General features: G+C 39.0%; 1 protein-coding gene across 9 annotated transcripts in view; it reads right to left on the reverse strand.

The window, feature by feature from the left end:
• FRY (FRY microtubule binding protein) overlaps positions 1–12,630 on the reverse strand; it is a 335,554-nt gene that overhangs the window by 190,137 nt on the left and 132,787 nt on the right. The window contains exons 1-2 of one of the 9 annotated variants that reach the window (XM_032314840.1): positions 12,256–12,260; positions 4,861–4,863 (exon numbers count right to left, since the gene is read on the reverse strand). The exons of the other annotated variants lie outside the window; for them this stretch is intronic. The gene's annotated coding sequence lies outside the window, so the exon portion shown is untranslated. Of the gene's footprint in view, positions 1–4,860; positions 4,864–12,255; positions 12,261–12,630 lie in introns of those variants that run through there. 9 annotated transcript variants of the gene reach the window in all.

Raw genomic sequence — 12,630 nt, forward strand, 5'->3', positions numbered from 1 at the left:
GAAGGGCATCTTGGTTCTTTCCACAGTTTGGCAACTGTGGCCATTGTTGCAATGAACATTGGGGTACAAATGGCCCTTCTTTTCACTACCACTGTATCTTTGGGATAAATACCAAGTAGTGCAATTGCAAGGTCATAGGGTAGCTCTATTTTTAATTTCTTTTCTTTTTTTTTTTTAAGATTTTATTTATTTATTTAAAGATTTTATTTTCTATTTTTAATTTCTTAAGGAATCTCCACACTGTTTTCCAAAGAGGCTGCACCAACTTGCATTCCCACCAACACTGTAAGAGGGTTCCTCTTTCTCCACATCCTCTCCAACACACGTTGTTTACTGTCTTGGCTATTCTTTTTTTTTTTTTTTTTTAAGATTTTATTTATTTATTTTACAGAGATCACAAGTAGGCAGAGAGGCAGGCAGAGAGAGAGAGAGGAGGAGGCAAGCTCCCTGTGGAGGAGAGAGCCTGATGTGGGGCTCGATCCCAGGACCCTGGGATCATGACCTGAGCCGAAGGCAGAGGCTTTAACCCACTGAGCCACCCAGGTGCCCCTCAATGTGGTTTTGATTTGAATCTCCCTGATGGCTAGTGATGATGAATATTTTTTCATGTGTCTGATAGCCATTTGATGTCTTCATTGGAGAAGTGTCTGTTCATGTCTTCTGCCCATATTTTGACATGATTATCTGTTTTGTGTGTGTTGAATTTGAGGAGTTCTTTATAGATCCTGGATATCAGCCCTTTGTCTGTAGTGTCATTTGCAAATATCTTCTCCTATTCCATGGGTTGCCTCTTTGTTTAGTTGACTGTTTCCCTTGCTGTGCAGAAGCTTTTGATCTTGATGAAGTCCCCAAAATTCATTTTCGCTTTTGTTTCCTTTGCCTTTGGAGAAATATCTTGAAAGAAGTTGCTGTGGCCGATGTCAAAGAGGTTACTGTCTATGTTCTCCTCTAAGATTCTGATGGATTCCTGCTACACGTTGAGGTCTTTTATCCATTTTGAGTTTACTTTTGTGTATGGTGTAAGAGAATGGTCGAGTTTCATTCTTCTACACAAAGCTGTCCAATTTTCCCAGCACCATTTATTGAAGAGACTGTCTTTTTCCCACTGTATATTTTTTTCTGCTTTGTTGAAGGTTATTTGACCATAGAGCTGAGGGTCCATATCTGGGCTCTCTACTCTTGCCAGGGTTTGTTAAATGACTGAATATATGTCTATGCATTTGGAAAGATAGCTCGGGGCACAGAGAACCAAGCTCATTTTTCACCATTCTCAATAACTTCTTTGCACTGACATAGATTTTATCAGTGTTAGGAGGCTTAAAAGTAGACCTAGAAAAGAGAGTATAATTCTGGCTAAATAAAAAGTAGAGAGAAAAAGAAGAAAGGGAAGAAGGTAGGAAGGGGGAGAGAAAAGGGAAGAGAAGGGAGGCACACATGCTCCAGCTCAGAAGAGAGCCTTCTGAATACAGAGCAAGATAAACTGCAGACGCATGCTTCTGCTTGAGCTTCTCTTGCAAGAGACCAGCTGTATGGAATCTAGAGTCTAAGAATCCAAGGTCTGCATATTCAAGACATCCTGGTTCCCAAAGAGCATTAAATAAGTAGTAAAGTGAAATCAACACAGAAGAAACAACGGGTAAAGAACAAGTAGAAATAGACTATGACAAAAGAGGCTCAAAACAAAGGTCTCATTCATCCAATTTAGAACAGTGTGCTTTTAAATTTTTAAAAACTTTGTCTTTTATTTTAATAGCAATTTTACTTATTTACTGAACATTCATTAATTGAATTGAATATGTTTATTTAAAAAAATTATTGTGAAAAAAACTTGACTTTGGGGTGATGGGTCCTTGAAAATTCTTAGTGGTCCAAAGCTGGGAGACCTTAGCCCTATCCAGAAGCTCCAGCTCACTGGGGAACACTGAATAAAGAGTGGAGCAAACCAAAAACGTCAGGAGAGTTGGCACTGAACGTCAGTGGCTGCTAGCAGCACAGAAAAGTCCCTTCTCATGAGAGTGAACTGTATGAAATAGTCTTGACCAAAATAAACAAACAGAAAACCCCACCAAACCTGAGTCTGACCAAGACTCAGAGGCAAGATCCAGTTTTTAGGAAATACAGCAGTTAGGGGAATATATTACACTATGCCAAAGGGATGCCATCAACAAAACCCAGACTGAAAGGAACTCCGAGGGAAAGAAAAGTTTTTTTTTTTTTTTTCCCAATAAATAAGTTGCAAGGGGGAAAAATGAGAAGTGGCAGTGGGGGCAGGGGAGGGAATCCTGTTTTTTTTTTTTTTTGTTTTTTTTTAAAGATGATTGCAATGTGAGGATCTTAGGTTGAAAAATAAGATCTGTTTTTTAAAAAGTACGATATTCATGAGGCTCTTGGCAATTTGAACACTTTATGGCTATTTGATGATGTTAAGGGATTAGGTGTGGTAATGATATAGCTGTTTTGTTTAAAAAAGACAGGTCTTTCAGAGGTACATGCTGAAATATTCAGAGATGAAATAATACCATTTCTAGTATTTGTTTCAAATAATATTCAGGGGAAGTGCAGGGAGCATGTACCAAATTGGCTGTGAGTTGATAATTGTTGAAGCTGGCTCATTTACTGTTTCCCTACTTTGGCGATGTTTGAAATTCTCCACAAGAAAAACAAATGCAAAAGAGGAGAACATGATGTATCACTTCTGTTGTTGCTTAATTTTTTTTTTAACAATATCTCGGTTTTCAAGATAGTATAAGCTACTTCTTAAAACTTATTTGAATAGCACTTATCCAGCTATTTATCTTTACCTAATGGGGTTGCAGAAGGGACCCTCTCCCCATTGTTTTCCATTTACAGATAGGATTTGGGTAACAGATATGTTGCCTGCTGTGTGAGAAGCAAGACACAGCTCTGTGCACTGTGGGCTTTTCTTTGAATTTGCTCTCCCTGAATCAGAGAGCCCTGCTGTCCTCACCCATCCAAGAGGGATTTTCTCCTGTTGTGAAGAATCTTTGAGTATTTCCATAATTAAAGAGAAAGGTCCTTATTTGTGCTTCTCACAACTTGGGAAGCTCCCCGTCTCCCCTAAGAAAACACAAACTCAGAAAGCTCTTCCATGTCTTGTATCTACCTGCAAAGGGCAGAGGAAGGCCACTGACTTCTCCCTCAATTTCCAAACAATTTCAGTGTCTGCTAGCTACATTCTCCCTTCTAGTCTTTTCACACTCGGCCTCTGTAATCTAGAGGAGGAAAAACGGCCATATGAGACAGGACAGGGGCAGTTAGACAAGTCTAGAAAAGGCTCACGGATCAAAAGGTGTTCTATTTCTGGGATACCAGGGGCTTATTTAAGAAATCATTTTCTTTTTTGTTTTTCAAAAATATATTTATTTATTTGACAGATAGAGATCACAAGTAGGCAGGGAGGCAGGCAGAGAGAGGGGGAAGAAGGTTTCCTGCTGAGCAGAGAGCAAGGTGTGGGGCTTGATGCCAGGACCCTAAGATCATGACCTGAGCCAAAGACAGAGGCTTAACCCACTGAGTCACCCAGGTACCCCAAGAAATCATTTTCCATATCTGAATGTTTAGGGGCCTTAAAAAAAAATCCCAAAGGTGTCCCATACAGTAGGACTTCGCTAATCTAAAAAGATCCAAACTATTGCCCTCAGAGATATTTCAATAAAGGTGCAAGCCAGCAATGTCACTAGTTATATGAGATTATTTGATTTGTTAAATATGTCACCAATCTTGCTTAAGATGAGATCTTTTAATCTCTTTTAATAATTTTAGCAGTTGGATGTAGTGATTCAGTGCATGGGCTTTGGAGTCAGAGACTCAAGTTTGAAGCTAGTTTCCCTTATTTATAAACATATGAATTTTACTTAATGTCTGTAACTTTCAGATAATTTTTAGGTAAAATGAAGATAAATAATATCAACCTAATCTCAGAGAACAGAAAAATGAATAGTTTGTGGAGTACTCAGTAACTGATAGTCATTACCAATTGAAATTCCTTTTAACACCATTATTACTGGAGTTAGACCAGATTAAAATATGTAACCTCTTTCATAATGTTTAGGAGCTGGAACTAATTTTTTTTTAATATTTTATTTATTTGTTTGATAGTGAGAAAGAGAGAGAGAGAGAGCACACATACAAGTAGGGGGAGCAGCAGGCAGAGGGAGAAGCAGGCCTTCTGCTGAGCAGGGAGCCCAATGCGGGGCTCGATCCCAGGACCCTGGAATCATGACCCGAGCCGAAGGCAGACACTTAACGACTGAGCCACCCAGGCGCCCAGGAGCTGGAACTAAGTTTTACCCATTTTTTTCAGGTTAATGTACACTCCCACTAACATTATTTAAGCTTCAATTTTAGCTTCCTGGAAGTTTCCAAGTACAACTAGAAAGCCGTATTACAGAGAGTAGAAAAAAAAGAACCAAAACATTATAAGGAGAATTGCTCTTCTCAAACAATAAAAGTCTAAGACTATTATAGTGATTTTAATTCTTAATATCTAATTTAGAGGAAACCTTTTAATTTAATGGTGGGATGGTTTACAAACAAAACAAAACAAAACAAAACCCGCCACCAAACTTCTCAGTCTTGACACGACAGTGTTTTTGTTATAAGAATATGTTTTGGCATAGTTGACTCCAGGGTTTTGATGCTATCAGCAGTGAAATTTTATAATCCACATGTCTGATCTGAGGCGCTAACAATTTTCAGAACTGAACCACCACAATTTGGGTCTCCAGAACATGAAGGGGTGGGGTAGCGAGCTGCCCATCGCGTGGTGACAGCTCCTTAGAGCAGGGAGCTGTGGGCTCGACTGTTGAAATGCCACTAAAGCATTTCATCCAGAGCCACCAGCTCAGGGCAGCAGGTACCCCACTTAGTCTGAACTAAAGAAAAACACGTTCAAAATATCTTCATGTTTGATACATATTTTTCTCTTCAGATATTATTGGTGCAGCTTTGAGTCAACTTTGGAGACAGATCTAAGGAGTGAGTCTGAGAACGCACAGTTCTGAGTATCAGACTATTTCTCCTCAAAAGACTCTCCCTACATGAGGAGCAATTACGGGGTCATTGAACTTTTAAGTGGGAGCCTGAGAGACTGTCTTGGTTTGTCCCCAGGTAAAAAGTGACGTCACCCTATGGCATCCTCACTAGTTTTCTGATCAGACTAATAAGCAGGACTTGGAACACCTGGAGATCTGCGGAAGAAGGATTCTTGTGGAAACCGACACATCCGTGTTTCCCTTTATTCTGTTCTGAATCTAAAATTAATTTTTTAAAGATTTCATTTATTTATTTACTTGACAAAGAGAGAGAGAGATAGGGAGATAGTGTGAGCGAGAGAGAGAGAATGTGAGCATGAGCAGGGAGGAGGGGCAGAAGGAGAGGGAGAAGCAGGCTCCCTGTTGAGCAAGGAGCTGGACATGGCTAACCCCAGGAACCCCAGGATCATTAGCTGAGCCAAAGGCAGATGCTTAAGTGACTGAACCACCCAGGTACCCCTAAAATAAATTTTGAAACAAAACAATATATGCTCTGTTCACCCAAAATAATGAAAAAAAAAAATCTGCAGATCAAGTTAATGATACCGGGAGTATCTCAGATCAGTTAAAGGTACTAGCACATAACGTGCTGTGTAGTACCCCATGATATGAGATGTGAGGACAGATTCAAATCTGGAAGAATATTTTGGCACTTAAAAAAAAGAAAAAGAAAAACCTTAAAAACTCTCAAGAGAATCTGTTCTATTTGCAGCCAGCTTTGCAAATTTCAGTGAAGCCTACTTCTTTGCCAAGTCCAACAGTCCGAAGTTCAAATCCATTATTTGAACAGTAGAGGGGAAACTTCAATTAAACTCAGCTACAAAGTTAATCTTCACTTTAATTGAAGAAAAGAACAGTTCCTATAGGTTTTGGGTTTTTTTTTTTCTTTTTTGAAACAATGGCAGGTCCAAGAAATGTAAGGTATCACCTTCATTCATCTGTTTCTGGGCTATATTCTACTTTATTTTTTGATATTTAAATTTTTTTTTTTTGGGGGGGGTCCTCATACACTGAACTAATGGTGCAGGCTACATCAAGTGAACATTCAGTACATGTGGATGGATCTTTCCCTGCCTCATCTGGGACCTTGCTCTATCAGCCAGCTCTTCATTCCCCCCAATGTCACCCTCACTCATCTGTGGGCTCTCTCTCTCTCTCTCTGTTATCTACATGCTTAGATCTTTTCATTATAATGTCTGCCTTGACCACATACTTGTGGTTTTCTTACTATGCCCTACTCATCTTTGTTCATCAAGGAGTGGTCTGTATGGCCTGTATCCCGTTCTTCCCCTTCCTCAACCACCAGCAATCTGTCTCTTCCATCACCACTAAAAATACTCCTCCCTAGAGGTGCCAGTGACTTTCTAAATAAAAAATCTGGTGGCCATTTTTCAGTAGTTTTCTTTCAGATCTTTCAGCTCCAATGGGCCTCCCTTTTGTTCACTTGAATCGCCCCCATTTCTCCACCCTTTCTCCTCCTACTTCTTTAGGCATCTCTTCTCTGTGTCCTTGATAGGCTAGTCTTTCTTCTAAAATGTTTATAATCCCCAGGGCTGCCCTTGGAGACTTGAAATCAGTCATGTTCTGATTTTCTTCTGTCATTACTAACATATCACTCTCTCTCTCTCTCTCTTTCACACACACACACACACACACACCTCTCAGACCCAGTGAAACCAATTCTCATCAAAAAAAAAAAAAAATCCTATACTCCCTTCAAGGTTCATTCATCCCACCACACTTTCCCTGATCACTCCTATGAGAAGTGATAGCCCAGTTTCACTCCTCCATAGCTCTTCTGATATTATCTAGCTCTTGTGTACCCAACCAATGTCATCCTAGTTATTCATGGACATATCATTTCCCAAGTAGATCAGAGCTTGGACTTTAGAGTCAATCAAGCTAGGACTTGAATTGGGGAATTAACCCTAACCACTCTACCTTTGGTATGTCTTATTAAATCTCTCAGGTTTAGCCTCTCTGACTAAAAATGTATTAGGCCATGGATATAGAGGTTAAGATCGAGAGTCCCAGAGATAGATGGTCCATGGTGAATGTCAGCTCCACCAATTTCTAACTGTGTGACTTTGGAACAGTTGCTTAAATTCTTTGTATGTGAAGTGGGATAATAAAAGTAACTACCTCATGATGTTGACGTGAAGATTAGGTGAGTTAATATTATTCAAGTATTAAGAACAGAGCTGGGGCGCCTGGGTGGCTCAGTGGGTTAGGCCTCTGCCTTCGGCTCAGGTCATGATCCCAGGGTCCTGGGATCGAGTCCCGCATCGGGCTCTGTGCTCAGCAGGGAGCCTGCTTCCTCCTCGCTCTCTGATCTATGTCTGTCAAATAAATAAATTAAAAAAAAAAAAAAGAACAGTGCTTGGCATTGAGTGGGCTATATGTAAACACAGATTGTTACTATTTTTATCCACTTTCTAGGGTTAACGTGAAGATTACTGTGCCTGAAATATGACAGAGGAGCAAAAAATTGTAGTTGTTCTACATCTTTCTGTATAATACACAGCATTAATCATTTGTATTGGGAAGCTGAAAAATACTATCTATGTGTCTATCCATAAGCTATTACAAAAACTGCCTTATAAAACATACATTCTTATAATTGTTAGCATGATCTACGGATATCAAGAGTTGTGCTGGTTAAAATTGTACTAAAAAATTATTTGTTGACCCAAATACCCATCAAAAGGTGACTACATAAACACATTCTGGTCTATACATTAAATGGAAATTTACTCAGCAATGAAGATGAATTACTAACAAACAGTAAAAAATGGATGCAACTCAAATACATTATGCTGAGTGAAGAAAACTAGACACAAAAACTACATTTTGTATGGCTTTCATTTACATGAAGTTCTAGAAAATGGAAATCTATACACAGATCAATAGTTGCCTGAGGTCAGGGGTGGTGGTATATGGTTCACCTGCACAGGGCACAAGAGAACTCACTGGGATAACAGAAATGTTCTGCATTTGGATTGTGGTGGTACAGACACATGTGTATGAAATTGCTAAAATTCATCAAACCATAGATTTAAAACCCCTGCAGTTGAACATATGTAAACTCTACAGTGATGCTGATTTAAAATAAAACTCTTCATTAGATGAATGAGAAGAAGAATCCTTAAACTGTCTGAATGGGACTTTATGTTCCTGGAAACCAAAATGGAGGAGGGGAGGCAACTGTGACGGTAATGATTTCGCTTTAGAAATGGGAACCACTGCCTTGTTCCCATACTCTCTTGTCATAGCTTATCTATCCTGAACATGAGCATGGTGCTGTTGGCCTTTGAGGAGCTCATAATATGTTATTCTTCCCACTGGGAATCCCAGGAAATCTTGGGCAAGTGGGTATGGATGAAACCACAGAGCTGCTATTTATGAGGTGAGACATTGATCCCAGGGTCACTGGGCAAGTTTGGATTTATTTTGACTGACCAATGTGGTATGTGTGGAGCGCCATTTAGATGGGAAGGAATCCATGCTACACACTTCCTCAGGGGTTACTGAAAGGTCAGAAGCTGACGCTGATGAGTAAAGACCATTTCACTCAATGCTGCAGACAAGTCTCCTCTCACGTAAAATCTGGCCACCCAAAGCCATTATCTGCACCAACAGCTATAGCAAACCCCAACTGAAGTAGGAATGCTGCCATTCTGGAATCAGGATGGCATCCATAGATAAGCATTTTCATTTCTGTTGAAGTTCTACCATCCATTAAGTAGCTTGAAGTTTCAATTTCTACATAAGCTATTTCTACCTGATGCTTCAGGCAGCATCTTCTCCATGATTATCATTATATAAAATTCATTACATACCACAATTCATCAGCACACAAAACTTCTTAGTCAAAACTCAAGACAAAACAAAACAAACAAAACATAAATGATCCAATTACTTGAGCTAAGAAAAAAAGACTTAGTTTTCTGTTAAAATAAAAGGCAAACTCCAGGGGTAAAGAATAGAAAAATAGGTAGATCAAAATCTATGTACCTACTCTATCTTTTAAAGTGCTATTAAAAGGTGATGTTCTGGAACTAGACAGGGCAAGAGCTACACAACCTGTGAATACTCATTGAATTGCTTTCTTTGAAAGGGTGAATTTTATAGATAAGTGAATATATCTCAATAAAAAGCAATACATCCATTTTAGGTCAATCAAAAATATTTAAAGATTATAGTACCTGACTTCCTTTTTGTTGACTTTCATTCCTCGGCTCAGCAACTCAATCATCTTGGAAAATCCTACTAGAACATTCCAGCCCCACTTATGTGATTACAGCTTATGAATTGAGCAGACATCCCCAAAGGCATCAGGAAATACCATTGAATGGGATACTGTATTTCACAAAATAATTTAACAAGATCTATACATCAGCGACAATCAAAAATATCTAATAACCTGTCTTATTATTTTTAATATGACCTATGGAAATCCAGACTAATGCTGGTTAAAATTATTAAAATGTTACAGTAAAGCCTGTTGCTGCCTAAAATTGTATTAATCACTTTAGGAATGTCAAAATGCAAAATGTTATGTGGAAACATAGACATATTATATCACAGTGAATGTCCAAATGGACCTTCAGTGCTCATTACTATGTCATATTATTGAACTTGCTTTCATTGGCATTTCCTGTTACTTTAAAATATGATGCTATATTTTCAAACATTCTTTTGTGTTGAAACAAAATCTCCAAAAATAGTAAAAAGAAGCATATAACCTGAAAGAATTAGAGTGAAAACATCTTGAGGAACAACCTTCCCCTGGTTTTGTAGTCTCAAGAAGAAACTAATAATTTTCTCATAAAGTTACTGGACATAAAAATTAAGGCCTTAAAAAAAAAATTAAGGCCTTAACCATGGATGAACTGAATTGGATACTATGAAGTTCAAGGGAAAAGCCCTTTTAAAAAATTACTTCATAATACTTTGCATATATAGTTTATTTGCTATAAGTTTCAATTGAAATTGTACTATCAAGTTGCATTAAATTTCATTTTACCGCAGAGAAGTCCTACTTAACAACCAAAAAAGAAATGCTTTTGGTCTCTATGATTCCAAGAATACTCATAATAAGGAAATCACACTTTAATTTGAGCAGTGTACAGAAAAACGGGAGATTGTGAGCTCATCTGAAAGATCACTTCATTCGGCAGCTAAATGAAACCTTTCAACAATTACCTCTGGCTTTAACTGCTAATACTATTCTGTTTCTGTTTAGGGTGAGTTTCCAGATTTCCGGTGGATGCCTTTGTAGATTACATAAAGGGGGCCAGGCTGAGGTGCTTTGCTAAGAGACTGCTATTTTTAAAGTCATTTATTTGTAATTTGGACAATGAGCCAGTACTTTGTCAAGTGTAATACAAGTATTTCCCACCTGACAAGAATGGTTTCTTAGTCTCCTTTTAGGACAGCATTAGTTTGAATAGTATCACTACACTCAATAGGGAACTCAATCTAGAAATTATTTTTATTCTCTTTCAATTTCCCTTATTAGATTTACTAAAGTAAGAGAGGCCTCTGTTTAAAGAGGAGTGTGGCTAAAATCACTAGCAGCTTGTCCTTCTGGGAAACCGACTCAAATCCACAGGGAGGATTTGATGCTGAGAGGCATTAAAGCTGGTGTTCTGCTATTTACACAACCTTAGTCAACAGACATGTAACATTTGGTTAGGAGAGGAAGATAGGCATGTACAACAGTTCAGAAATCCCACCAACTTGCAAATTTGGGCACAGTGAAATATCATGAAATACCACATGGTTGATGTTAGTGACTAGCTATCAGGCTACAGATATGACTAATTAGAATAGGTTTTAGGAAGATCTACCATAGAAAGACCCAAACTTCATTAGAGGCAGTAATTCTATTCTTCAATTAGTTAGCATGATTTCCTAATTCAGAAATTCCTTAAATACTAAAAAGGTTCCTAATTAAAAGTTCTGATATTTTCTGGTATCGAGCAGTCTGTCAATAACTCAGGTATTGAAAGAGGTGAGACATAGGATTACAGCTGATTGTTCAAACTTTGTATGTGCTAAAGGTGAAAACACAAGCTCTTTTATAACTACAAATAGACTGTATCCTAACCTTGGTCTGTTAACTCATTGGATCCGGTCCAAAATCATAAGAGGAAGCATGGGCGGGTGTGTATTTCACTTGCCAAAGGCCTTGGTTACTTAGAGCCACAGTCGAATTCATTCAAATGGCTAGAACAAACAACTCATCCTATACAGTTTGTTGGTGGCAGGCTACCAATGTCATTGTTATAGCGCCACGTCCTGCTCACCTTCAGGGTTAATGGGAAAACTGTCCTGATGCCAACCCTGTGACATCAGCACCCAGGAGTTGCTGGAAGCCTGAGACACTGGGCCAAGGAACAAAGGTTTGTCAACAGACGTTACTGCCTGAACCTAGAACAACGTTAGTGTGCAGTAATGCTGTCATTAGCTAATTGCCTGGCCTTTCAATGTTGGTGCCAGCTGGCCATGACTGGTGTTCACACAGGTTTGTTCTTACAGCATGACATATTTCATTCCAGATCATGGTGTGTGGTGCAACAGAGACTGGCATCCTACATTCTTCAAAGACTTGCAGAACAAGAAAATATTGTATGTTCCTTCTAGTTTACTTTTAGTCTTATATTACAACAGAAATTGCCTTGTTTATGTTAGCAAACCTGCTAGAGCATGTTCGGTTATGAAGTCTCCATTCCACAATAACACAGTTAGCATCATTATGAATAAGTGTCTATGGGGCACCTGGGTGGCTCAGTGGGTTAAGCCTCTGCCTTCGGCTCAGGTCATGATCTCAGGGTCCTGGGATCGAGCCCCGCATCGGGCTCTCTGCTCATCAGGGAACCTGCTTCCTCCTCTCTCTCTCTGCCTGCCTCTCTGCCTACTTGTGATCTCTCTCTCTCTGTGTCAAATAAACAAATGCAATCTTTAAAAAAAATAAGTGTCTAGCACCCTACACCTGTGCTCCAAACTCAACCCAGCGATAACATCTGGAGGCTCTTGCCTGTGTCTCGCCCAGGAACTATTTTGTGAGCAGGTGCTCTCAAGGCTCAAGCAATCCCAATGATAAACTCTCCCATTTCCATATCACTGTTCATCATAAAAGTGTTTTTAAATACCAGAACATGAGAGGAAGGCAAGCACCGCCCTCTTGCTCAGTCACAGGTTCTGCCAGAAGACAAGATGAAAGTCAAGTGTGTTTTCTCCTTTTGAAGTTGTATGCGGATCTTTTCCTTTTCCAGGTTTCAATCAAAGTAGAGAACAAATCACTTGCATACTGAATAAGTCTTAGGCAAATCAGAATTTCTTGTTCTTCTTGTTGACCTTTTATGTTGACAGACTACAGATCTAGAGGAAACCTCTGGTCCAATAACTGATTTGGTTTCTCCTGCAGTTCCTTGCAAGGATACTGGAAGCTTAAACCAGGGCAGATTTGCCAAGATGGGACCTAATACACCCAGAGATGCAGAGAATTCATGCTTGTATTTATTATATATTTTAGACCTAAATTTGTGCCTGGTCATCAACATTTGATAGG

This window comes from Mustela erminea, chromosome 15 (assembly GCF_009829155.1).
Source record: "Mustela erminea isolate mMusErm1 chromosome 15, mMusErm1.Pri, whole genome shotgun sequence".
Lineage (NCBI taxonomy): Eukaryota > Metazoa > Chordata > Mammalia > Carnivora > Mustelidae > Mustela > Mustela erminea.